General features: G+C 35.9%; 1 long non-coding RNA gene across 1 annotated transcript; it reads right to left on the reverse strand.

The window, feature by feature from the left end:
* Window positions 1–3,021: 3,021 nt before the first annotated feature.
* Window positions 3,022–15,115, reverse strand: LOC119473355. The gene is made up of 2 exons (XR_005202563.1): window positions 14,998–15,115; window positions 3,022–3,872 (listed from the first exon to the last, which is right to left on the reverse strand). It is a non-coding gene; the product is annotated as an uncharacterized LOC119473355 (long non-coding RNA).
* Window positions 15,116–27,842: the final 12,727 nt, after the last annotated feature.

Below are 27,842 nucleotides of genomic sequence, written 5' to 3' on the forward strand. Positions count from 1 at the left end.
TTCACATTATGTTATAGTAATAAAAGAATAAGCCCCATTAGCATAATATCTGTGTATAACTAAAAGACATTCTACTTCTAGACACTAGTTCATCTGCTTTAAGTAAGTAGATTTTTAACATTGCCAAGGAAAATATGTGAGTTTACTATGGTTTGGGTATGATTTGTTTGCCTCTATCAAAACTCATGTTGAGGTGTGATCCCCATGCTGTGACGTTGAGAGGGGAGACCTATTAGGAGGTAATTGGTTAGGGGTACAGATGCCTCTGAAGGACTTGCTTCTCTTCTAGCAGGAATTAGTCAGTTCTCTCTCCTGTGAAGCTGGATTGTTCTTGAGAGAATGGATTCGTTTCCACCAGAGTGAGTTTGTCATAAAGCCAGGACGCCACTTATGTTTTCCCATCTTTAAATGAGCCCACTTCCTTTTTTTCCTTCTCCACCATCTCCACTTGTAATACAGTCAGAAAGCCCTCGCTGGGAGTCAGGGTTAGGTCTTTGAACTTCTTAGCCTGAAGAACCATGAGCTACTTGAAGCTCCTTTTTTTAAAAATTACCCAGTCTCTGGTATATTTATAGCAACACAAAGTGGACCAAGACAGTGTTTTACAAAAATACCCCAGTTCACATATACTACTTTTAGTATATTCTTTTTCACCTTGAAGTTATGTAGAAATTGATTAAAAATTTGTGAACACTTTCATATCCATACTTATATAATAAACAGATAAATAAATGCACTCATAACTTTATTAATGTAACTTCTACAGGATAAAACTATATATTTTTAATAACTATAATTTTCTTTAGTATAGTGGTGTCTCATTAAGCCAATGTAAGTATGGAATGAAATAGCACCTTTAAATTGCTTAAAACTGGTGCATATTAAGTGCTAAATAAAGTTAGCAATTGCTGTTATGATTGATATCAATTAATTAATCCAGAAATATTTGTTGAGTGGAAGGCATTGTTACTGAAGCTAAAAACATGGTAGCCAATAAGCCAAGAAAGATGCTTTATCTGTAGAGTTTCAATTATCTTAAGAATAATATTAATAAATTAACAAGCACTAATAATATAGTGACAAATGTAAGAAATAAATAAGAGGTGATGTGTTAGGGGAAGATGGGCAAAGTGGTGGCTTATACTGGATTGTAAGAAAAAGCCTGGCTGAAATATAATATTTGGGTACGTGTGGGAATATTCAGACTCCCTCCTGGAGAAGATCTGGAGGGAGATCATTCCAGAAAAATAATGCAGCAAGAAAAAATTTCCAAGATAAGAATTCACTTTCATTTTCCCAGAATCAATAGGAATGTCACTGTGCTTTGAAGAATAATCAAGGAAAAGAATGATGAAAGATTCAGGAAAATGAGCAGAGGTCATACCAAGTAGGGAAGTGTAGTATAGGGTAGGTGCCATAAAATGTATTATGAAAAGATTTTGATGATTTCAAAAGGGTAATAATGCTTCCTAATGATAACATGAAAAGATGGCTCTGGCTGCTGTAGGGAGAAAATATAGGTTTGGAGTTGGGAAAAGAGTGAAAAGGAGGCAAATTGAAGACAATTATACTGCGTTAACCTTTAGGGAGGTGCTGAAGGAATCAGAGATTAAAGCTGTTTTCCAAGTTTTCAGTTGAACAAATTTAATATTGTGCATTACTTAATGATATAGGGGAGGCCAGAGAACAGACAGATTTGGAAGGATGTGGGTACAGAAGGAAAGCTTTCCTTTTGGCTCTGTCGATGCTCAGGTGGAATTATATGAACTCTAAGTAGAGATTTCAAGCAGGCATTTGAATTAATAAATCTGGAGATTAGCCAAGATATTGCAAATGGAGATGTAAATGTTGAGTCATCGTCACGGAGCTGGAAGGCAAGGGGCTGACAGAGCTGAGATTATAATGACAATGAATTTGATTCATTGTGATAATAAAAAAATTGTGGCTATCTTGAAGGCCAACATTTATATCATCTCTTGCAGTCCCTGTGCACAAAACTGTATTTTTTCGTAGATTCCAGGTTATTACTAAATGGATTTCACTAGCTGGTGATTCATTCCTGGCCAGCATCTAAGAAGATATTTTAACCAAATTCTCATTTCTCCAAGGCTTCAAAATGACTTTGGATATCTGAGCTTGCTTGTGGATACTTGAAATTGTTAAATGTCTTACATTTCAATGAATTTACTCCTCTTTCAAAGATTTTTTCAACACTCATTCAAAGTCTACATTAACAACAACAACAACAAAACCTAAATCCTCAAAAAATTGTTTTTATTAAAATAGGCCTTCATATACCGTTTGCACTTAAATTGCTGGGTGTGTCACATTATCAACATGAATATTTATTCATTCAACACACATACACTTGCCTCTCTCCTGCCAAATACATACCAGTAAAGATGGCTTTGCCTTAAGACCAGGAAAATCCTCTCCTTTACATTGCAGTCTTTTCCACAGACTCTATATGATCTGTTGCATCTGGTTTTAGGGGGCTATTAATTAATATAATAACCTTGAGCCTGTTTGCAGAGATTGTCATTCAGTATCCAACGTATTCCTAATAATAGTGGTGTTCCAGAATCACACTTTGAGAAACACTATATTATTCTCACAGGGAGACCATCACACTGAATTTTTTCTTATATTTCCAAATATTAGACATTTTCACCTATTAGAAGGTTTTTGGACCTTTTCAAATATAGGAACCTATGCAACACTGTCCAGATCTTGCTTTAAGACAGGGCTTATTCCTCAGCTGCTGGGAATGCTGCCAACAGACAGACCTCAGTTGTCAAGCATCTTGGAGAATTGCCTCAGATAAAGACAGTTGTCTTGCCAAGATCACATCCTCTCCCCTGGAGGCAGCCTGCCTCAGATAACTTTTTCATGGAGGAACATAAAAAGCACTTCATCTTAATGTGGGACAATGTTGAAGACAGCACTCACCAAAAAAAAAAAAAAAAGAAGAAGAAGAAAAAGAAGAAGAAAAAAGAAAAGAAAAAGGCTTACACACCAATCTCCATCTCAATATTTATTTCTGGGAACCTAAATTAAGCAGAAGCTATCTGAAAAACAGCCATTCTTCATATTTGTTGAAGATAGTTGATTGACTAAAATATCTAAAAGAAGAGAAAGAGTGTGAGCTCTAACTATGTCCTGCAAAAAGTAGCATGTTTAAGATGCAGGAGTTAAATTCTACTGCCAATCTACAGCAAGATGAATTCTAGAAGTGAGAGAGAACTCTCAGAGCTCAAGAATTTGTTATGCCGCAGAACTTGATCAGAGCATGAACCTATACAGTAGATACTGAGGGGGTCTGGAACTTCCTGATGTCAAGCTGGAGATGTAAGTTTAGTTTGTGGTGGTTTTCTTCCTCCCACTTCATGCATAGGTGGACTGGATAGATTTAAGAGTATAGGAGCAGACAAAGGTGGCAGCTATAAAATTTGCCAAGGTTTGTGATTTATAGCAATGTCAGAATAGAGGTAGGTGGTGATTACTTACATCAATATCAGGGAGATAATTGCAATATATAACAGAATATATGTATACCTCTACCCCTCTATTCTGATGCTTGACATCCCTTTATTTGAAATTTACTTTAAGACACGAAGAAGATATATAAGTGTAAACTCATTAGAAATTAATTGTAAAACAGAGTGAACACATTACATTGTTAGGCAAAGTAGGGGATACTGCAATATAAGCTATTGCCTGATCATGGTGAAGATTGTTCCAAATCTTAGATGTATCCAAATGTTTATGCTTCAAAAAGATTCTATGCACATGTGGCTTACCTCTTCCACACCTTCTCCAGCCATCATGGAGAATGGATGCAATTTCCTTCATTCAGCTTCTTGGTTTGCTGTCTAATAAAAAAAATGTAGCAAAGAGAGCTAAATAACTGCAATAGATGGTAGGAAGTAATAGACATTGAAAAGAAGCAGCAGAGAACTCAGTGAGGAATGATTCTTTTACCTGGGAAAAATCAATGCAAGCATTATGAAGGAGTAGCTTTTGACCCAGTCTTTGATGGATAGGCAATAATTATACATGCAAAACTATACCAAGATTTGTATCTGCTTTCTAGAGAAGATGCAACAAGCTATAATTTTACATACTCTTTGTGTTTGACCAATATTTCAGGTATATTATTTGATGCTACAAATGCTTCCAAAAACTAATTTCATAAGATTCCTGTCTTCCTGGTGCTTATATCATGGTGTAATGTAATACCAAACAAATTACTAAGGAATATTCAATAATTTGAAAACAATGTGGATATAAATTATGTCATCTATTTCTGAAGATTGATATCATTAAAATGGATTATTTTTGCGTTGGTCATCACTCAATGTTTGGCATACATATAATTAGATTTCTTAAGAATAATGAGATAGATTTGTGTTCAGTACTCTCTGTTCTACTCTGTGAAAGAGAAGCTGGAAAAGAGAATTAGGCAGAGGTAGAAGATGGGCTGCACTGCAAGCTCAATGAAGGATTTCGCCATCAGCACAGGAAAGTCTGGGCTTTGGATGTCACTTCTGAGTTGTCCCATTCATGTAGAAGCTTAGGGGCTAGGCTTTGGAAGCCTACATTTGTCCATCTTTGAATTTGTATCGCTACCTAGCATTGGGCAAGGAAACTGATTTTTGCTTTGGGAAATTCTGGAAAGCGACCCAACCTTGAGCTGTCTCTGCAGACAACACTTGCAGCAGCTGGAGGAATGAATGCCCTAGTTTTGAAGGTGACAATAGGGTAACACTCCACAGCTTTCACAGATTTTTCCAATGCTATTGCCTTTCCTGTCGCCAAAAGTCTCACTTCTAATTATGCCCAAGATGTTTCCTTAAAGTATAACTCTAGAAGAAGAGTTCTCTTCTTCATCATTTCCTGATTGGGGAAATTTATGGCCATTATGGAATGAATTGTGCTCCCTCAAAATTCGTATATCAAAACTCTAATTCCCAATGTGACTGTATATTTGGAAGTTGAAGCCAGAGGTCAGGTTAGTTAAGACCCTAAGCTAATATGTCTGGTATCCTTATAGGAAGATGAAAAGGTATCAGGGAAGCACAGAGAAAAGACTATGTGGGAACATTGCAAGAAGCTGGCCATACCGTCTGCAAGCCAAGGGGGCAAGGCCTCAGGAAAAAACAAACCTGCCAACACTTTGATCTTGGACTTCCAGCCTTCAGAAATGTGAGAAAATAAATTTCTGTTGTTGAAGCTATTCAGTGTGTGACATTCTCTTATGGCAGCCCCAGCAAACTAAGTTAGCAAGATGTTGAATTAAATGTTTTTATGTAACAAAAAGGTGAGCATTCAATCATCAACACAATGTTTATAGTTCCATGTTTGGATTTCTAACATTATATCTGGAAAAACTAGGGTTACAAAACCTTCTTCAGGCACATTCTTTTTTTATATATATATATATATATATATATATATATATATATATATATACATACACACACACACACACACACACACACACACACATTTGAGATAGTGTCTTGCTATACTGCCCAGGCTGGAATGCATTGGCTATTCACAGGCATGATCATAGCCCACTGCAGATTCAAACTCCTGGGTTCAAGCCTCTTCCAAAATAGGTGGAACCATAAGTGCATGCCACAGTGCCTGACTGAAAGTCTTTATGTAATGATGATTTAAAAGGTTTGATTCTAAAATGAAATAAGATGTGGTTTATATAGCTACTATATCTAAATTAATGTTTCTACTTCTATACAACCAAAATATATACTTTTTCATTAATATGTATTATCAAAGTATATATGTGTTTATAATTCACAGACATATTCATATATAAATATGTATACGTAACATATTTATACATGCACACAGAGATGGCATTGTAATTTAGCTCAGGGCAAAATTAATGCTAATTTTTATTCAATACGCATTTTTCGAAATGTATTACGTTTACTGATAATACGAATTTGGAATTTGAATGAAGTATAAAACACCAGGCTCAGATACCTATGATCTAGCTGAAGAAAGAGAATCCTTACATTTCCAGCAGTGAGAATGCTGGAGTCCTCCTATCTGGTCTCTATGCAACTAGTCTTGGTTGCTCTGAGACTACCTTTTGCCTAGAAGCCAGATAATTTTTCCAAAATGCTAATCAGTGCACCTTAGTTTCTTGCTTAAACTTAGTCCTATTGCATTCAGCAGGATGGTCAACAGCGATATACAAAGACTGTCCTGAGCTATCTCATGCTTATGTCTCAAGCTCCATCTTGTACATCTTGATAGCTCAAGTTTCTATCCCTGCTGAAATACTTGTGATTCTTTTTTAATTATTATTATTTTGTTGCTGTTGTTAAGACAGAGTCTTGCTCTGTCTTCTAGGCTGGAATACAATGGCACGATCTCAGCTCACTGTAACATCTGTCTCCTGGATTTCAAACATTTTCCTGCCTCAGCCTCCCAAGTAGACGGGACTACAGGCGCATGCCACCACACCCAGCTAATTTTTGTATTTTAGTTGATGAAGTCTCACCATGTTGGCCAGGCTGGTCTCAAACTCCTGACCTCAAGTGATCCGCCCACCTCGGCCTCCCAAAGTGCTGCAATTATAGTCATGAGCCACAGCTCCTGGCCTACTTGTGATTCTTACACAAGCACATGTTGTTTTATTTATTTGTGCCTAGGTAGAGCTGCTCCCTGTCACTTCCCATTGGGTAAACTCTTATTCTGATCTGTCCTGCATAGGAATGGCCATGCAACCATTATACAAATGGTTCTGCTCTTAGATCCCCCTGTTATGACACTTTGTGGTCTCACTTATCCCTTCATCCCCCCACTGCCCTGCAAGGCTTCTGTTTGCTTGTCTTTTTCCTCCTGACTCTTCTGGCACCGTAGAAACCATGAGGAGACCTTAATATTCCTATCCTCAAGAGGTTTGGGGCACTTTGCATGCAGTAGGTTCAAAATGCAGGATATTTTATGTAAACTGAAGGAGGAATAGTAAAGTACATATGTATTTTACTGGGGTTGAAAAACAGTGTTTTGAGGGATAGTCCATTCCTATTATTTTCAAAACATAACTACTAAATTCAAAATAAATAATTTGTTTGTGCTTTAAAAAAGGATATCCACTTTCTTCAGACGTTCACATTGAACACTATACTATGATTCAGGAAATATTTAAGCAGTTTCATAGTCACTAGGGGTCACTCTTATAATTTTGAATCTTGCAAACCTGTGTAGGTTATTTTCCTTAGAAAGATTTAATTTCAACGCTCCCCTGGCCCTGACTCATACATAGAAATATTCCAGTAAAGATACCTGATGGGAGTGTCTGCCACCTAAATTACCTAAAAGCTTTGTTTACTTTTTTGATTATTAACCATCATGAGAATGGTGTTGTTGCATGTGTTTAAGAGAAGCAGCAAGATAAAGTGAAAACCTGATAGTCAAAGAACTTATTAATGAAAATCTTCACAATATGTCATCAGTTATATTCTCACTAGAAAATTTCACCTTAGCATTTTTACATCAATGGTTACAGACTTTTCAGAAGGTTATGGAGAGCCTTGCTCTTGTATTGTGTGGATGAGCTTCCTGTGGATGCACTGCTGAATTGCCTGCAGAAATGCAGAAACAATTGGCTTTTCTAACCACCGGGTGTCATCTCAGCAGGATTCTTAATCACAAATATGCTGAAAGAAAACCAACAGACATTTGCAAATGACAGGGGAGCAGCAAAAAGAGAAACAAATCTCTTTTTAAATGTGCTATGATCATCTTTATTCTGGTACCCACTTCCAATCCTTCCAAGTAATTAGTACATGGCAATCAATCACGGCTCTTCAGGCAGGCACCAGTTCCGGTGTATGATGTTTGATTCACATGTCCCAGGAACAAGAATTAAGGAGTTAGGAAAGAGAGGACAGGCAGGAAGTGGGGTAGAATAGATAGAAGGCTCAGGACGAACAAATTTACCCCTTTACCTGGCATCTGCAGCCAGATGACCAGGTGCCTGGGATGCATTCTCAGTAGAAATAGGTTTGGATGAAGAAGGAAAAATTTGCCTTTAAGAAATAAGTTTGAGCATATAGGAAGATTGAGAAAAATGACCATAGACTTTAAAGACAGACTATCGGGTTAGAGCTCTATCTCAGCTACTCAAAAGCAGTATAGCCATGAGAAATCTGTAAGCTTAAATTTTTCCACTTTTATAATGGGAGCATGATAAGGACAAAATACACACACACATCTATACATATATATAGAAGTATATACATATGTGTATATGTATATGTGTATATATGTGTGTGCGTGTGTGTGTGTGTGTGTGTGTGTGTATCTCCAAGTCTAATTCCTGACCAGAAATGTTTATGATCAAAAAGACTTCCTTTCCTTTTCTGCTCTCTGAGGAAAGCATATCTCTCTAATAAAAAGTCAGCAAATATTGACCTTATGTACAAATGGGGGACAAGAATGGATATTTGAAAATTGGATCTATTCCAGAGTGTTTAGTTGCCATAATACTATGGAAAAACCTAATTTCCACACATTCAATCCCTTTGAAAGGCATCATAAACCATTTATTGATTTTTAAAAAGAGAAATAAGAAGAAAAATGTTCCAACTGAATATGAAGTCAGGCCACCCAATTTCAGTTACAGACTTGAGCAATGGGTCTGCCAGACCCTCTAGGTGGGCTCAGCTGTACCTAACATAAAAAACAAAAAGGAAAACTCACAAATTGGGAGCTCCTCAATTGAAAGATAGGGGAAAACCTAAAGATCTTAAGCCTGCAGAAGAGTTGATTATTGTGTGCCCTAATACTGGTCTCCGCTGGTTCTGAGTGCCTCATGCTAGGGTTAACTTTGTATCCAGCCACATGTATCCTATAGCCTCCGACTACAGACACTAGGAGGAACATTGTAATGAAAGCCACAAAGCACAGATAGGGCTAAAGATTTTAGTGGCCAACATAGAGAGTGAAACTCCATGAGCAGCTTCAGAGAGGAATTCAAGGAATTGTGCTTATTATACTTCTAAGGCATTTGCTTAAGAAGCTTTTAAAAACACTAGTGCTCTTAATCTTTATGATCCAAAAAGATAAACTTTTTATCTGGGAAATCCAATTCTTGTGTATCTTTCACCAATCTTAAAGATTTTGAACAAGCAATGCTGCCATTTTTGAAATGGATATCACAGTGCTTCTGTGGATAGCGAGGCATAGAGTGCTGTGATGGACATGACTTTGCATGTACAGAGATCTGATATTGTCTACATCATTAATCTCTAAGATGACTTTCCTATTGTCTAAAATTGGATAATAGCACCTCCTTCTCAGATGTTTGGTAGAGATTAAAAAGCAAACCAAAATGAAAATGCATTTAGATGTTAGTACAATGCCTAAAATATTGGAAGCACTGAATAAATAGCAGCTACTGTTATTAATAGTGTAACAATTATCGATATTATAAAATAAACAATATTTTTTTTCTGCTGTTGTTAGTTTGTTTCATGAGGAATTGCAGAGATTTATCTATCTACCCTACTTGCAATTCTAGTAGCTGCCATTGTCAGCAGGGCAAGGGTCGTACCATGCCTGGCCTCACTTTCCTTTGTACTATTTGAAAGTATTTGCAAAAAAAGAGTTATAAATCAATTATTTTTAGTCCACAAGGAGGATATAAACAAGGGGCTGCCTGCATTTCAACATTGCTGTTGTCTCTAGAAACAAAAGAACAGACAAGATGATCTGCAAGATTCTTTAGAATCTAGAGGTCTTAACTTCCCAGCCATTTGAATTTCCTCAGATGATGCATACTCTGCATGATGCTCTTGGCTGAGTGGATGGAGTGTCTCCAGTTAGTGCCAAAAAAGGAAGTGTCTTTCCATAAAGTCAGAGCAAAAGCACAAACAGAGCAATTTCCTTATTCCTAATTTTCATTCTTGATATGATGTGAAACTGATCTCATGAACAAACTGAGTTGCATATTCATCATTTGGAAAGAATTTGAAATGGTCTATAATTCACTTCAAATATCCATATCATATCTCAGTTTCTGGTTTGTTTTTATATAATGATATATCTTCACATGTGTCTACATATCTCCTAATAACCCTGGTTAAAATATAATTTCCTCAAAGAGAAGACAAGTATTATATTTTTTGTTGAAAATATCTTGATAGAAATTATCATCACAGTATCTTGGGGCAAAACCCCATCTCAATGAGGTAGAAAAATTTATGACAGGGTAAGAAGTTTTTGAAAGAAAAATGTGAGCACCAACAATTGACTTTTCCCAAGTCATTAATCCATTAAGCTATTCATCTGTGCTTTTTGTTCATTGGTTATTGTAGAGGACCCATTATTGACCATACTGCATGTTAGATATACATGTAGGGACATAATGTGTGTAGGACGTAGTCCATGAATGTAATACATTCCCATTTCAGAGGGGGAGATATACTTGCTCTCAGGCAGTTGTTTGCATAGTTCTATGAGGAATGCTTTAAGAGATGCCTGCGCAGGTACACAAGAAGATCCCGAAAGATGAGCGATAATCCCCTGGTTGTTATCAGTAAGGTATAAAATTTTAAAAATAGCTGATATTTCAGTTAAATCTTCCAATAGGTATAGTTACTTATCAGAAAAAAAAATTGCACTGGGATAATCTTGGCTGTAGTTTTATTAAATATTATATGATCAGAATAATGAAATTCACTTTAATTAATTTTTATGGGCAGTTTTTGTCTTCTTACTATTCTGATACATTTGGAAATAAATCAGAATAATGTAATTATTGAAATGAAATGAAAGACACTATATTGTTAAAGCTAAAATATAATAACTAACATTATTGAGGAGCTTACTATGTACTGAGCATGACATCAAATGTTCTACATACAAGCATCTCATTAAGCTGGTCCAAGATAATATGAGAGGCAATAGTAATTCCTATTTTATAGATGAGGAAATTAAAGCTCAGAAAGGTAAGTACCTTTCCCAGAGTTACATCTGATTGAGACTCAAATCAGGGCTTTCTGATTTTTAAATGTATGTTCCTAACAGTTATGACATACTACATTTCCCTATTACCCAGTGCAGCATTACTCAGAGTGTGAATCACTGAGCAGCAGTAGCAGCATTAGCTAGGAATATGTTAGAACTGAAGAATCAAAGGTTCCACCCCAGATCGTCAGAAAAAGAATCTGGATTTAACCCAGATCCTAGGTTGTTCATATGCATAATAATGTTTGTGAAACATTGATTTAGTCTACTCCCTACTACTATAAACGCAACACAAATTATTGTTTGCCTCCTGCTTAGAGGGCAAGAAAACTATTTTATGTGGTAGTTTCTTTCACTTGCTAACTTGCTAAGGAAAGCTGTCTCCCTCTAGCAGAAACAAGATGCCCTCCCTGTAGTGAGTATACTTTCCTTTTGGCAATGGGACATGCATTCCACAGCTCTTTCATGTGTCAAATCTTCACCTATGTGGGCTCAAATGTGAATACATAGAAGCTCTTTTATTCTTCATGTTCATCTAATTACCTCAATTTCTTTTATTTTAATGATGTCATGTGTACCCCTCATCTTTGTGGTTCCTCATTTATGGGACAGTTGTAACTCAACATTGTCCCTCTTAAAAAAAAAAATCCTGTGCAATGAACCAACTAATGCAGATGTGCTCTCCCTGAGGGCAAATACAGTTAAACAACCACTTTCTGTGATGTGAATATAACACCAACATCTACAGCATCTCATTAAGCCAGTGATCAGCTCAAATGCCAGATGCTATTCCCAGACACCAAAACAAATCATCTCCATGTTATCTCTATTTATGGCCAGATTTGGGGAAGAAGACCCAATGCATACCCCTTCACATTTTGCCAGGGTGTAGGAAATCTTATAACTGAAAGTCAGTCTTTCTTGAAAACTCCAGTAATTTTCTTCTCTGACAGCTTCAGACATTTGGACATTCACTGAGTAATTACAAATTTTCATTGTGAGTCATTTAGGCAGGACTCAGGATTCATAAATGTAGGAAAGATCTACCTTTCACATGTCCTTTAAAAAATGTTAGCTGAGCCTCTAGGCCCTGGAGAAGCAAGCATGAGTAAGTAAGAGGCCTTGCTTATGGGAGGTCACAAACTGGAGAAAGAGAAACAGGTAAGTAAGAAGATTACCATCATAGAAAGATTATGCACAGTTCTAAGGGGAATAAATGATGAATTGCCTAGGGGAGGAGAAAGAGGCTTCACAGAGAAATGGCATTTGAGCTGTCATATAAGGATGATTTTGCTAGTGAAAGAAAATAGAAGCCATTCCAGGTAGAGGACCAGGTTGTGAATAGGCAGAGAAAAAATAACATTATGATAGAATATTTAGAGAATGGTGAAGAGTCTAGTAAGTTGGATTTAATAGAAGGGAGAGTAAAAGCTACAGACAATTTCTTGCCAAGTAATATTTTAAGGAGTCCTTGTACAGTAGACCATGTATTGGGAATTGTATTCTTTACACACAGGGGAGTCACAAAAGCTTCTTTTTAAATAGAGGATATTACAATCCCATTTATGATTGGAAGTAAAACTCTGCTGGTAAGTTGGACAATAGATTTGAAAGGGAGAGAAACTGAAAGTTGAAAAGGGCTCGCTGGAGTTTGGAACCATAGTCCATAAAAGAGTTGGTGAAAGTGCTGTCTGATCAATGCTTGTAAAATGTATCATCCAGATATAAATGGCCAAAACACATTAACAATAAGAAAAGCCTTGCCAACACAGCTGTTTGACTCCTAAACAAAACAAATGCTTAAAGCTCCTGGAAATTATAATAGAATTAATTTCAGCTCCCTAACGGTAGGGGAAAATCCTCAAGCACATTTTCTGCTGAGCATTTCACTGGATGAATGAACCAGAAAGCCTGGGTACATATTGTTAATGAAATGTATAAATATTCTACCCATTCAGAAGAAATCTGTACTGTAAATCCAAGGATGGAAAAAAACAGCTTTGAGAATAAACACTAAACGAGAGGAAAGTCAGATCATATTCAGAAAGAAATATAAACACATAAACTCCTGTGTATTATAACCAAGCAATCACTTAACCAGCAGGGAGTGAAAGTTTATAAACCCAACCATCTCACTGGGGTTTTTAAGGATTCTAAATGCAATTCAAATTAGTTTACAATTTTCAATATGTTTTCCCACCCAGTGTCTCATTTAATCCACACACCTGTAAAAGATTGCTGCTATTGTCCACATTTAACAGGATGAGAAAAATTTAGGTTCTGAAAAGTTGAATAACTTATTTACTTTTCAAGTCTCTGTGGTACAACAAAGACTGAAACAAAGGCTTCCCTTAGTGTAAACCACAGGAATTGCCAATTATTAGGTTAAAATGTTTAAATATTGGTAACATTGTATGGTTCAACCTAATAGATTCCAAGTACAGTGCTCTAAGATTATCAATCAACATATAATTTTATTCTGGTTCCATGATTGCAAAGGCAAGTTAATTCAAAATGTCAAATGAAATGTCAAGTAAAATGGTTCTAGATCTCATTGCAGCTGCTCAGGATACTGGTTCATATTTGTCACTGAAATGCATATTAAACTGAAAGAATATATATTTACAAACCTTCCTTTCTCTTATTTTTCTGAGTGTCCATGAATATTCTCATTACTCATAGATTATCATGTCTATAATATTGTAGTTTAAAAGATAGTATGTTAAAGTCATATTATGTGTGATAACATATACATAACTATTTGTACATGTAAAGCACATATAACTATTCTATGCTTTGTTCCAGTTCAAAATATCCTTTTTATTAACATGTAGCATTTTATGAGCTACATTTTACTTCCAGCTTTCTGAAAATTTAAAAAAAAAAAAAAAAGACGTTCAGTAATATAATTGTAAAGATGAGCCTGGGCCCTATAAATCATGACAGCTTATGAAAAAAAAGTGATATAAGATCCCTTGCATGGGGGACCCAACCAAGAGCTCTTTGAATCATGCCCTTCTGCTTATAAGGTGAAGGCCACAGATTTCTAAGGACCTTAACTTTGTTATTTGCATCTAATTGAAAGATGTGCCTACAACGAGTACAAAGAATTCTCATTATCTGAACTTCCATCTCAGCCCTTGAGGAAGTTTGCTCCACTAGTGACCTTTAACTGGTTTGTTTCCTCAGCACACTTTCTAGTGGCTGCATATGGTGACCAAAGCTATCCACATGAGCATACAGTCTTTGCAAAGAATTTAAGTAAACCCAAGCCAGTATCCACTGGATATGTGCATTTACAGCATCAGCCAAACATCAATCAGATGCAAAAGGCAAAGCAACCCATCTTGAAACAATTCTGAACATCAAGAGGGAGTGTATTTATGTTGAACTGTAATATGGCATCGGTAATTAATAGGCCTTTGGTTTCCAAAAATTTCAAATAAAAATGCCTCTTCCTCTTTCACCTGGCATCAGGTATTCTACACTGGTCTTATCCCCCCAGACTAAAATCTGCACCAGTTCTATCATCTGTTCCTTATATGATATAATGTGAATTCCTTCAATAACCTGACATTTTCCTCTGATATTCCCATGTGATTTTAAACGTAGCAATCAGGAATGACTTCCTTCTCACTTAAAGTAATAACCAAACTATGTTGCTCTCCCACTTAAAAGCCAAAATTATTTTTGAGTCACCTTCAGAATAAAGGATGAAATCTTGTCTGTCACATTTAATGCCTATGATGTTCTATGTGCCAATCTCTTGTCTGACTCACTCATAGCACCCCTTGACACTGCACCTCTGCAGAAAAGCCTTTTTTTCTTGCTGCTTCTGGCTTTCCACAGGCTGTGTTTTTCCCTTTTCTCATATACAAGCCCTAGAAAACTCAATTCAGGTCACCTCTTTGAATAAGTCTTTCTTTATTGGCCGAGGGTCAGGTAGGGGCTGTTCCAGTGTGTTTCACCCTCTCCACTCCTGCTACTTACCATACAGTAATGCATTTGGAAGTTTCTTTCTCTGTCTTCCTCCCAAACATGCACAAATGGATTATGACTCTGAGGGTGGGCACTGTCTCTTCGTCTCTTGTTCCTTTTTTCCTATATCATTCCTGATAGAACAAAAGCCTGCATTAAGTAAACAGCTTAAAACTAACACAACTTAGCAGTTGGGGAGTGACAAAGACTACATACATAGGGCAGACTTTAATGAGCTGTAGACGGTAAATACTTGGATCTTAAAATGGTTCTCCGATTGATTAACAATCCCAGTCTACTGGGCCAACTCACTCACCAGGTTGGACATGGGTAACTCTCTTGCAAAAAAAAATGCTTAAACACCCAAAAGGTGATTTTTGTTAGGAGTTACTGCTCAGAGAGGAGATGTGTTATGGTTCCATGACTAGAGAGTTGTCATTTCCCATCTCTGAGCTCCCAAACAGTCCTAGTCCTTACTACTAACACACACACACACACACACACACAAATTCAAAGCCATGCTTAAAACTGGAAGAAATAAAGCTATGTTGAAAGTAGGCAAATTCTATTCTGCTTTCTTCTCCTTTTTTTTTTTTTACCTGACAATGTCAGGGTGATCTTAACTCCCAGGATTTTAAACAGTTTGAATGCACTTCTTGAATCCCCAGCCAACAAGATAAAACGCGAGACTTCAGGTCAGGATGAAAATGGTTATTCTCTGAATAGGATTAGGGTGGCTTCCAGTGAGATGGCCACTTGATTATGGAACAACCAAGTCAGAGAAAGTGTGTTTAGATGAACTTCAAGAAACAGAGGAAACTAAAAGCTCCTTTATTCTGAACCAAAGGACAACAACAGAAGCCATCCCTAAAAGGTGAAAAGATTTATAAATAAGCATATAGTAGCCCTGTGCAGAATCTCTAATATTTTCTAGCCCCACTTCCCTACCTAAATACTAATTCGTCATGGAATTCAAAATCCTTCATAAACTGGCCCCTTCTTAACTCCAAGTCAACTGATGTAGGTGTGATTTTAAAATGTAAGGATATGTAGATCCACACCCAGAGATTCTATTTTAATTGGTCTCAAATGGGACTTGGGCATGGACATTTTTTAAAGCTCCTAGGTGACTCTAATGCTTTTCCAACATGAGAGATTATGCCACAGCCTCAGCTCAACTCTGTCTTTTGCTAGTACCATAAATAGCAGTGTTTTTAATGTAGCATTTAGATGTGATATTTATCTTTATTAAACGGTTTGCTTGAATGTGAATGACACTTGTGTCTGTCAGCTGATACTGGCTCTATATTAATTGGTGCTTTAAGTCACTGGGTAGCCTCAATAAATAATAAATAATAATAATTATAGACAATGTTTATTGATGTCCTGTTCTAAGCACTTTAAAAGTAATAATTCATTTAGTCCTTAAAATAAGCTGACTTAACTACTCTTATCATCTCATTTACATTTTACAGATAAGGAAACAGAGGCTCAGAAAAGTTGGAATAATTGACTTATGACCACAGAGTTAATAAAAGAGAAGATGATGTCCTGTGAAAACCAGCAATTCACATTGACACTTGTTCAGAATGATTTGATAAGCACTCAGTACAGTAGGAGATAGAAAGGCAGGTCCAAGACTGTGGGCATTGGCGTTAACAAACCTGGTTTAAACTTGACTCTGTGGCTTACCAGCTGTGTTATCTTCCATAAAATATCTCAACTCTTTGACCTTCAGTTTCCTTATTTGTTTAAATGGGGATTTCAATGGTTTCAACCTCACGGTGAGTTTACTAAGACCCTAAATACCTAAATAACTTAGCAATAGAGACTGATAGACTTTAATGGCAGAAGAAGAATTAAAACCTAGACATTTTGATTTATAATTTCATTTCCTTTTTAGCATAGTATCTGTTATTTGAGAGCCAGGTTAGAAGTACCTTTAGTACTTAAGTAAAAAACAAATATTTTCTAACTGTGTGAACTTAAGACCCAGTACAAACAACACACCAATTATCTGTATGTGGTTAGCTTAGGTGCTTAAACTTGTTAATGAGTTAACTAAAAACTCGACGGGGATCCTCTTTGTTAGTACTTTTTTTCCCCCTTTTTTTTTGGGAAAAGCACATGGAGCCTGCCAATGACCTATTAATCTTCAGATCCTGACATGAGATTTTGCAGTTTTAAGGCCAAGAACACCTCTAGGGTCAGATAGGTGTTTCTTCCTGCTTTACACTGCATGCCACTACATAAGGATGTGAGTCATTACCTGGACTAGGAAGAGACCCCATTCTAGCTTCTGTGCTTTCTGATTGACCCCCTTTCTGCATTATAAGCACTTGGTCTTCATTATGTTCTGGAAAGCAATGAACCACAGACAGTACAAGGAGCCTTATAAAGGGGACATATGGTTTATGTGTAACCTCATCTATAGCTCCATTCACCTGCAGGGCATCTGCTCTGAAACTACAGTGTGTAGCCAAATAGTAATTTAATATAAAAGCCAAAACCAATTATCTTATTTTATTAAGCTTGGGACATTTCACTTTTGTCTGAATGAGATAATTTGGCATTCAGTACTTCAGTGTGCTAGTAGAACTTGGTCTTATTGAAAATAAATTGAAATTCTATTTTTCTGTATTATACAAAACATGCTGCTCTTCATTGAGGCAACCTGCCATTGATTTTCTAACTATGTTTTCAATATATCCAATTCATGATCTGAAAATTAAAATAATATTTACCTTATGAAGAATTTACATATCTATTGATAGCTAATATAATTATCTCTAATCCTAGTACAGGTGCTATTCTGGATGGTCCTTCAATTGTCACAGAAAATCCATGAGATAGCATAATCATCCTCATTTTCAGAGAAGTAATCTAAGCAGGGGAGGGAAAAAAAGTTGCCTAACTCACACAGCTAAAATTCCTTTAACCACTGGACTACTTTAGCTTTCTCATAATGGTCTCGCTGTCGATATGAAACATAAACTATTTCTTTATCATTTGTATTTCAGACAGATAGAGTCAATACAATTGGTATGGACTTGTTAGGTTATCTGAGATGTTAACGAGTTTGGGGATGCTCATAAGTGATTGACATGAGCGTGCCAACTGGAAATAACCAACTTCTTGGAAATAATCATTGAGTAAATGATGAAGCCAGAATTCTAGTACCCCAGATCAGGACACTGCTATTTAGGCTTTGCTGAAAACATGCTTTGCCACGAGACATTCACTTAAACCCACAGATTTTTCTTCCTATATCAGATACAGAAAATAATCCCTGTCATTCATATCTTCAGAGGTGTGAAAGACCAGTTGAAATATTTACTGTTTTTTCAAGATGTGTTTTGTGGGGCTCTGGAATTGCAGAAGGGGTCTGAGAGCAGACAGTGCCTTGCCTACAATCTCTCTGCTCCAACCAGTACAGTGACGCTTCTATTTCTTTAACATTAAAAATAATTGTTTTGAAGCCAAAGAATAAGCTTCAAAACAATTGAGATGGTGCTTGTGAAAACATGCTTTATGGTGTACAATAAGTAATGGATATCTTTTTTACTCCTAAGTGTTAGCATAAAATGTGATCCAGGTTTTCATTCATAGAGAAGCATTAATGTCGTAGAAAAAGCACTGATTTTGATATGACAGAGAATGCTGCTAGGCTTCTGTGAAACAGAACGAATATATGTCTTATATATTATATCATCATCACTATTATTATAAGAAATTGGCTCATGTGATTAGGGAGGCTAAAAAGTCCCAAGATCTGTAGGCTTGAGACTTAAAAAATGTGGATGTTTCAGTTCAAGTTAGAAAACAGGAAATATCTGATGTAGTCTGACAAGAGGGTTTCCATTTTTTTAGAGATGGGATCGTGCTATGTTGCCCAGGCAGGAATTGAACTCCTGGGCTCCACAAGTAATCCTCCTGTCTCACCCTCCCCAGTGCTTGAACTAAAATACACTGGGCTCCAAAGGGCCTTCTTACTTATGGGAGGGTGATATAATTTGGACATTTGTCCTCTTTGAATCTCATGTTGAATTTTGATCCCCAACATTGGAAGTGGGGCCCAGTGGAAGCTGTTTGGATCATGGATCAGATCCTTCATGCACAGCTTTGTGCTGAGTTCTCACGCTATTAGTTCCTATGATAACTGATGGTTAAAAAGAGCCTAGCACCTTCCTCTTCTCTCCTTCTTTCTGCCTCTCTCACCATGCGACATGCCTTCCCCTTCCCTGTGTCCTCTGCTGCCATGACTGGAAGCTTCCTGAGGTCCCTTTCCGGAAGCAGATGCTTGTGTCATGTTTCCTGCACACCCTGCAGAACAGCCAAATAAACAGTCTCACATATTTATTTTTTTCTTCTCAGCACCACATATTGGATTTATATATGTAAATAAATAAATTGCTATTTGTATTCACCTAGGAAAAGCCCTGTATATGCAAATTATAAACTAGAAATTACATATGTATATATATATATATATATATATATATATATATATAATTGTACTTTAGGTTCTGGGGTACATTTGCAGAGCATGCAGGATTGTTGCATAGGTACCTATGTGGCAATGTGGTTTGCTGCCTCCATCCCCCTGTCACCTATATCTGGCATTTCTCCCCATGTTATCCCTCCCCAACCTCCCTACCCCCTGCTATCCCTCCCCTAGTCCCCCCAACAGACCGCAGTATGTGATGCCCCCCTCCCTGTGTCCATGTGTTCTCATTGTTCAATACCTGCCTATGAGTGAGAACAAGTGGTGTTTGATTTTCTGTTCTTGTGTCAGTTTGCTGAGAATGATGGTTTACAGATTCATCCATGTCCCTACAAAACACACAAACTCATCGTTTTTTATGGCTACACAGTATTCCATGGTGTATATGTGACACATTTTCCTTGTCCAGTCTATCATCTACGGGCATTTGGGTTGGTTCCAGATCTTTGCTATTACAAACAGTGCCACAATTAACATATATGTGCATGTATCTTTATAATAGAACAATTTATAATCCTTTGGATATATACCCAGTAATGGGATTGCTGGGTCAAATGGAATTTCTATTTCTAGGTTCTTGAGGAATCCCTACACTGTCTTCCACAATAGTTGAACTAATTTATACTCCAACCAACAGTGTAAAAGTGTTCCTATTTCTCCCCATCCTCTCCAGCATCTGTTGTCTCCAGATTTTTTAATAATCACCATTCTAACTGGCATGAGATGGTATCTCAATGTGGTTTTGATTTTCATTTCTCTAATGACCAGGGATGATGAACATTTTTTCACATTTGTTGGCCTCATAAACATCTTCTTTTGAAAAGTGTCTGCTTATATCCTTTGCCCACTTTTGAATGGGTTTGTTTGATTTTTTCTTGTAAATCTGTTTTAGTTCTTTGAGGATTCTGGATATTAGCCTTTTGTCGGTTGGATAGATTGCAGAAATTTTTTCCCACTCTATTAGTTGCCAGTTCATGCTAATGATTGTTTCTTTTGCTGTGCAGAAGCTCTGGAGTTTAATTAGATTCCATTTGTCCATTTTGGCTTTTGTTGCCCATGCTTTTGGTGTTTTAGTCATGAAGTTCTTGCCTATGCCTATGTCATGGATGGTTTGGCCTAGATTTGCTTCTAGGGTTTTTATGGTGTTAGGTCTTATGTTTAAGTCTTTAATCCATCTGGAGTTAATTTTAGTGTAAGTTGTCAGGAAGGGGTCCAGTTTCTGCTTTCTGCACATGGCTATCCAGTTTTCCCAACACGATTTATTAAACAGGGAATCCTTTCCCAATTGCTTGTTTTTGTCTGGTTTGTCAAAGGTCAGATGGTTGTAGATATGTTGTGTTGCCTCCGAGGCCTCTGTTCTGTTCCATTGGTCTATATCTCTGTTTTGGTACTAGTACCATGCTGTTTTGATTACTGTAGCCTTGTAGTATAGTTTGAAGTCAGGTTGCATGGTGCCTCCAGCTTTGTTCTTTTTGCTTAGAATTGACTTGGCTATGTAGGCTCTCTTTTGGTTCCATATGAAGTTTAAGGTTTTTTTTTCCAGTTCTTTGAAGAGGGTCATTGGTAGCTTGATGAGGATAGCATTGAATCTATAAATTACTTTGGGCAGTATGGCCATTTTCACAATATTGATTCTTCCTAACCATGAGCATGGAATGTTTTTCCATCTGTTTGTGTCCTCTGTTATTTTCTTGAGCAGTGGCTTGTAGTTCTCATTGAAGAGGTCCTTCTTTACAGTAACACAGAAAGGAGTAAGACAGAAAGTCAACATTTTTTCTTTTGTTCTATTCAGACCTTTAACTGAAAGGATGAGCCTGTCTACATTGGGGAGAGCAATCTGCTTTATTCAGTCTAACAATTCAAATGTTGATTTCATCCAGAAGGATCCTCATAGATACACACAGAATAATGTTTGACTAAATGCTGGGCACCCCATGGTTCAGTCATGCTGACACATAAAATTAACCATCACAGCTTTCTATTCTGCCACTTCCTAAAAGGAACTGGATAAATCACTTAAACTATTTAATCATTAACACAATGAAGATAAGAAATCATACAATGTAGGGCTGTTTGGAGAATTAATTGTGACATTGTCTATGAAGTGTCTTTTAGTATATGAATTATATCTGTTTTTATTCTGCATTCTTTCAAATAAATGCTCCTTCATCTGTAAAGTGGGAATAATCTCCACATCTACATATCATAAAAGATAATAAATTTGAAAGAATAAAGGATGACATAGGAAGACTTATAGCCTGAGTAAGACCATCTATAAAGAGAGTCTTGATTCTCATGCCTCCCTACTCTGGGGACAACAGGCATGTAATAAACATTCTGTAACACATATGCACCCATAGAAACACTACACAAAGTTTCCCATGGCAATGGGCATCACAGTTCAGGCTTCCCATAGAATAGTGCTTTAATATCCATCCACCATTTTGTCAGATGCACATTGTATTTTCAAACCAAAATATATATATAAGTATATATATGTGTATATGTCTATATACATGTTTATGTATATATGTACATATACATATATAAAATAATCTATATATAATAAATATATATTTAAAATAATCTATTCTCAACTATCTGCACTACCAATTTGTTGCATCCATATGTTGAATCCATACCATTTTTTTGTCCACACTTGCAATTAATTTAGAAAAATATACTAGTTATCAATTAACATATAATAAATTGTGCACACTTAGTAGTTTCAAATAATACACATTGATTAGCTCACAGTAGGGAGCAGGAATTTTGGTATGGATTGCCTGCTTCCTCTGTGTGACTGCTGTCATGGTGTTGGCAGTGCTCTTCCGAAGGCTTAACTGGAGATGGATCCATTCCCAAACTCCCTTAGGTTGTTGATAGAATTTATCATTTATGAAAATAGGACTGAGGTACCCAGGTCTTAATTAGCTTTCTTATAGATCACTCTCAGTCTTTAGATGGCTTATGCAGTTCCCTGCTAAAGGTTCTCTTTAAAGACAGCTCGTAATATTGCAGCTTGCTTTTACAATGCCCTTAAGAGAGTAAAAAAATCTAATGTAGGTTTTCAAAGAAGGTTGTGTCTCTTATAATATAAGGTAATCATGAAGTGACATCCCATGACCTTTGCTATATAATGTAACATAATGGAGGGAGTGACATTCCATCTCCTTTGCAATATCCTATGGCTTAGGAACAAGTCCTATCACCACTCCTCCATGGGAGGAGACAGCACAGTCCCTTCTACTATGAATACCAGAAGTCAGGAATAACTGGCAATTCTTTCAGGGTCTGCCCTTAACAGAAATGAAAAGAAATATATGCAGCTCTTACAAAAAATGTGAGATGGACTTTATTTTTAACTTAATATTTGTTAATAGATATGATTTTCTTCAGATAAGTTAACATGTTCAGAGTACCTATTTGCTATTGTAGAGGAGGTTCTATTTCTCATAGTGGCACAAATATAATTTTAATTGCCACTTCAAACTATGAATTTATGTACATACACATATGTGTTCAGTTCTGGCAAAAGTTGAAACATTCAAAAAGTAATGTGGTGAATTCTTAAAGACACTATGTTCTCCCAGTGCTGATGTACACTTCGGCACAGACTCTCTGATTCAAGCATGCTTACCAACTACATGGAGTACAACCACTGTATATTTCTTTTATGGAAAATTCAATTTCCCTATAGGAAAATAAAGCATTCGTTCTTTCTTTTAAAGAAAATCTCAGCAATATATATATTTTATAATTACTGTTTGTAGATGCAGCTGACATGCAATTTTACCCTAAAATACGATGTATTTGAGGAATGCTGTTCCCCTAATGAAAATAATGATGATTTGGCTTATGTGGGAGGTATGATATTTATATATTTTTTGCTTTCCTCCTTGTGTTTTCCTGGGTGGGTTTAATTTTTGGCAATAAGCTTTTTTATTTAAAAACACAAGAAAGTAATTCTCTTTAAATCATTGTATTGTTAGATAAAAGGTATTTAAAGGCAGGAAAAACATGTACACAACTCACACAGCTGTAAAAAAAAATATTTGGTACTGCTGACCAGTTTGCATGCAGACTGTAAGGCAGACAATGTTAATATGGACTTATAACCATGCCAACAGGCCTCTGGCCAGCACAGTTTTTGAGGTTCCCTTGTTGCTAGGTCAGTAATGTTACAGATGACTGTGTCTGAGTCATAAACCACATAGCGACATATAATCCAAATTGAGAAAGCGAAAAGGAATCCTCCAGTGCACATCACAGTCTAAAATGGAAATAGTGAAACTTAATTTGAAAATACTGGACACTTAAAAGTGTATTTCTCAATCTCTTTCCCAGAAATACTGAACCCCACTGTTTCCAATCAAATACATGGAAACCCTAAACCAGAATGTGACTGTGTAGTTACAATCTTCCAGCATTGACATTTCCAGGACTCTATTTGCTTTCTCCTCCTTTATTACTTTAATTTGTTAACTATTGCCAGAAACATAAGTGGGACACATTCAAAGACAAACAATAAACTTCGTACATTGAATAAACCATTAATTACTAACTGGGAGAGATTGCTTGGGGAAAGCTGAACTGGACAGAAAATCTAGAATTGTTATGAAGAGCATTTACAGGTGCTGGATGTCACTTGCATACACTTGCGATAAAACCACACTTGGAGGAGTCATAGATCCTGTGTTGACATTGGATTTGAATTATGATGGCATGGAAGATGAGTATTTGATTCTTTAATAGGGTTCTTCTGCACTTATCAAATTTGTAGATAACATATGATCACACACACAAATTCACACACACATGATAACATAAACACACAGTTTACAACATCTTTATCGGAAACATATTCATGGTATAAAAGGGACATTTCTAAGTGGTCTCTATATGTTAAACCTAAGGAAATATTAATGATATCTTCTTTGAAATAAGTAGAAATTTATTATTTTATAAAATATATACCAGATAGCTGATATATCAAACTTTGAAATCTAAATTTGTTTAAATCAATCATTTTGGCTTTAAATTGTTTTGAAACATTTATGTACTTGCTGATTTACTAAATACAAATCGTTAATTGAAGTTAAAACCACCTTGATTATTGTGACCATCTTCATAGATATCAATTGCTGAAGAGCGACCAGTCACTTGCTCTGTAGAAAAATGACCCCTAATTATACTATTTATTTATATAGTTTTTTGTAGTTACATCCTTACTGTTATTTGTAAAACTTTCATTTCTTTCTCCTTAATGTCATAGTCTCTTGCTTCTAATTTAATGTTTCTAATATTCCTTTTGAAAGAAAACCAGTCAATCCATTAAAGGTAAAGAATCAGAGAAAATAAAATAACATAATGGCTAGAAAGTCATGTAATGTATAAGCTTAATAAACCTTAATCAATATATGCCTCTGCCTTAGTATTAACTGCCCATGATTTTTTCATCTTCATAATTTCTAGATAAATATGTCTCTGAAAAGTTTATATATATATATCTTTTAAAACATAATATCTTTGTGAGATATAATTCATATAATATAAAATTCACACATTTACATCATACAATTCAGTGGAGTGGTTTTTTTGTTTGTTTGTCTGTTTTAGTATATTCACAGCCTTGTACAAATATCACCACAATCAGTTTTCTGACATTTCATTACCCCTAAAACAATCCATACCCATTATCAGCCAGTGTCAATTTACCTTAGAAACCCTCAGCCCTAGGCAACTATTAGTCTACTTCTGTTTCTATTGATTTGTCTAATCCAAACATTTTATACGAATTGAATCATAAAATAAGTGAGGTATGTCTGACTATCTTCTTTCATTTAACAATATCTCCACGTTGTGTCATATATCATTAATTTATTCCTTTTAATTGTCAACATTCTGTTGAATAGATATACCAAGTTTTGTTTATCCATTCACTGATTAAAGGGCATTGGGGAAGTTTCTACTTTTTGGCAATTATGAATAACGCTGCTGTAAGTATTTGAATATACGTTTTTGCATGAACATATATTTTCACTTCTCTTGGGCATATACCTAGGAGCAGAACTGTTGGGTCACAAGATAACCACGTGTATAAAATTATTGATGCACTGCCAGATGGTTTTCCAAAGTCGATGTAGCATTTTATATTTGCACAACAGTGTTTGAGGGTTTCAATGTCTCCACATTCTTGTCAGTACTAATACTTTTCTTTTTGGTTATAGCAGTCTTAATGTATATGAAGTGGTGTCTTATTTTTATTTTTGTTTTGTTTTTTGTTTTTTAAAATTTCCCTGATAGCTAATGTTGTTGGTGAGAAACACACTTACCTGTCCAAACCCAAAGAATGGACTTACTGGCACGAAGAGTGAGAGTGAGACTTTAATGGTGATCTTGCAAGATCAGGTGTCTGGCAAGCAGGCACACCCAGCTCATTTTCAACAAGCAATTTATCCCCTAGTGCACAAGTCCCTCCCCCAGTTTCTCATAGGCTGAGTACTACACGGTTACAATCTTCCTGGAAACGCCTAGGTTCCATTATCTCCTTATAAAATTACATCTTGTCCCCTTCCCCACTTGAAGTTTCAATTTCCCAATGGCAAAACTTTCATTCTTTTTATGGATTAGAATCCCTCCCTTTTTCTCCCTCCCGTCTGACTTCTATGACTCTTATCACTCTTCCCAGATGTCTGTACTATGTGGCTTGTCACGTCCACAAGGGAGCAGCCCCGTCTTGCCTGGGCCTGTTTTCTGAAAATGGACCACTTAAAAAGTACTTCTTACAGTATGGACCATACTTTTTAATGATCTCATCAGTCTTTTGTATTCTGTCTTTGAAGAAATATCTACTCAGATCGTTTGACAATAGGTGTCCAAAATCTTGCAAAGTATTCTCTACCTATTATCCTCTACTATCCTCTACCTAGGTGCGCCTCCACAATTTTCTATTTCCTTTTGTAAAATAAAATCATATTATTCAATATTTAAAAATTGTAAACTGTTGGGTATTTGTTTCTTTTTGATTTAATGATGATATTTAGCATTAGTGTTTTTTGAGAGAGAAAAATAATGCTTGTATATAATTTGGGGAAAAATTCATTCAACATTTAGGTTAAGCAAAAGGGATAACCAAAGCAGTAAGACAACTCTTTAATTCGAACTTTATAAATGGTAGTTTTTAAAGATGCATCAATAGCCTCATTCCATTTACAGAAAAGAAATAATTTCTAGAAATTTAATCCTGAAATAAACAAAGAAATTGCAATTTTGTACATAATAGTGAAGAACTGTAAATACACAAAATTTCAGCAATAGGATTTGGACTAATGGGCTTAGGGTATAGCCAAATAAAAGAATAAACTTTACATAGCAACTGATGTTCATATTTTCCATCAAATGTCAGGTTTGCACAGAATGATGCTATTTTGTGTGTAAATATACTTATATATGCATGTATGTATACAGTTGTCCTTTGGGATCCATGAGGGATTTGTTCCAGGATCCCTGTGGAATATACAATCAGCAGATGTTCAAGTCCCTTATTATAAAATGACATAGTATTTGCATATAACCTAGACATATCCTTCTGTATATTTTAAATCACCTCTAGATTACTTATAATACCTAATACAATGTAAATGCCATGTAAATATTTGTCATATTGTATTTTTATTTATATTACTTTTTACTGTTCTATAATTTCATTTTTAATATTTTAAATTCTCAGTTGGTTGAATCAGTGTATTGAAACCCATGGTCAACAGTTTAATATATACATTTGACCCTCCATGTGTTTTTCATGAATATATGTACATGTGTTATATATGTGGCATATAATCGCACACATTCTTACATATACAGTGAATCACTGTATATCTTACATATACAGTGAATCATGTATACAGTGATGTGTTTACAGGTGTTTTTCTTTTCCTTTATACTTTTCTATGCTTTGCAATATTTTCCAGACAAAATAGTTCTTATTATTTAAAATTTGGGAATGCAACTCAAATTTACCTCATTGGCCTTACACAAAATAGTATAAATTCCACAGGAGAGAGTAAAGTCTTTTTAGCCAATTCAGTGCAGAACAGTCAAGATGTAACCCAGGAGTTGCACATGCAGGATTCAAAATTATAGTTTACTTTTAGTTGTATGTTGGATTTGAATAAATCAGTGAGTGTTGCTGCCAGATTAACCAACAATATCAGCATAAAATTAGTTGATCAATTATTTTAAAGTTGAATGGTTTGGAGTAAATCTGAGTAAGAAGAATACTGTGTATGTTATTTCCAGTCACATCTCAGTTGTAATTGTCTCATGCAACAGGGACAGTCCATTCCAGATA

This window comes from Cebus imitator, unplaced genomic scaffold (assembly GCF_001604975.1).
Source record: "Cebus imitator isolate Cc_AM_T3 unplaced genomic scaffold, Cebus_imitator-1.0 Scaffold151, whole genome shotgun sequence".
Taxonomy (NCBI): domain Eukaryota; kingdom Metazoa; phylum Chordata; class Mammalia; order Primates; family Cebidae; genus Cebus; species Cebus imitator.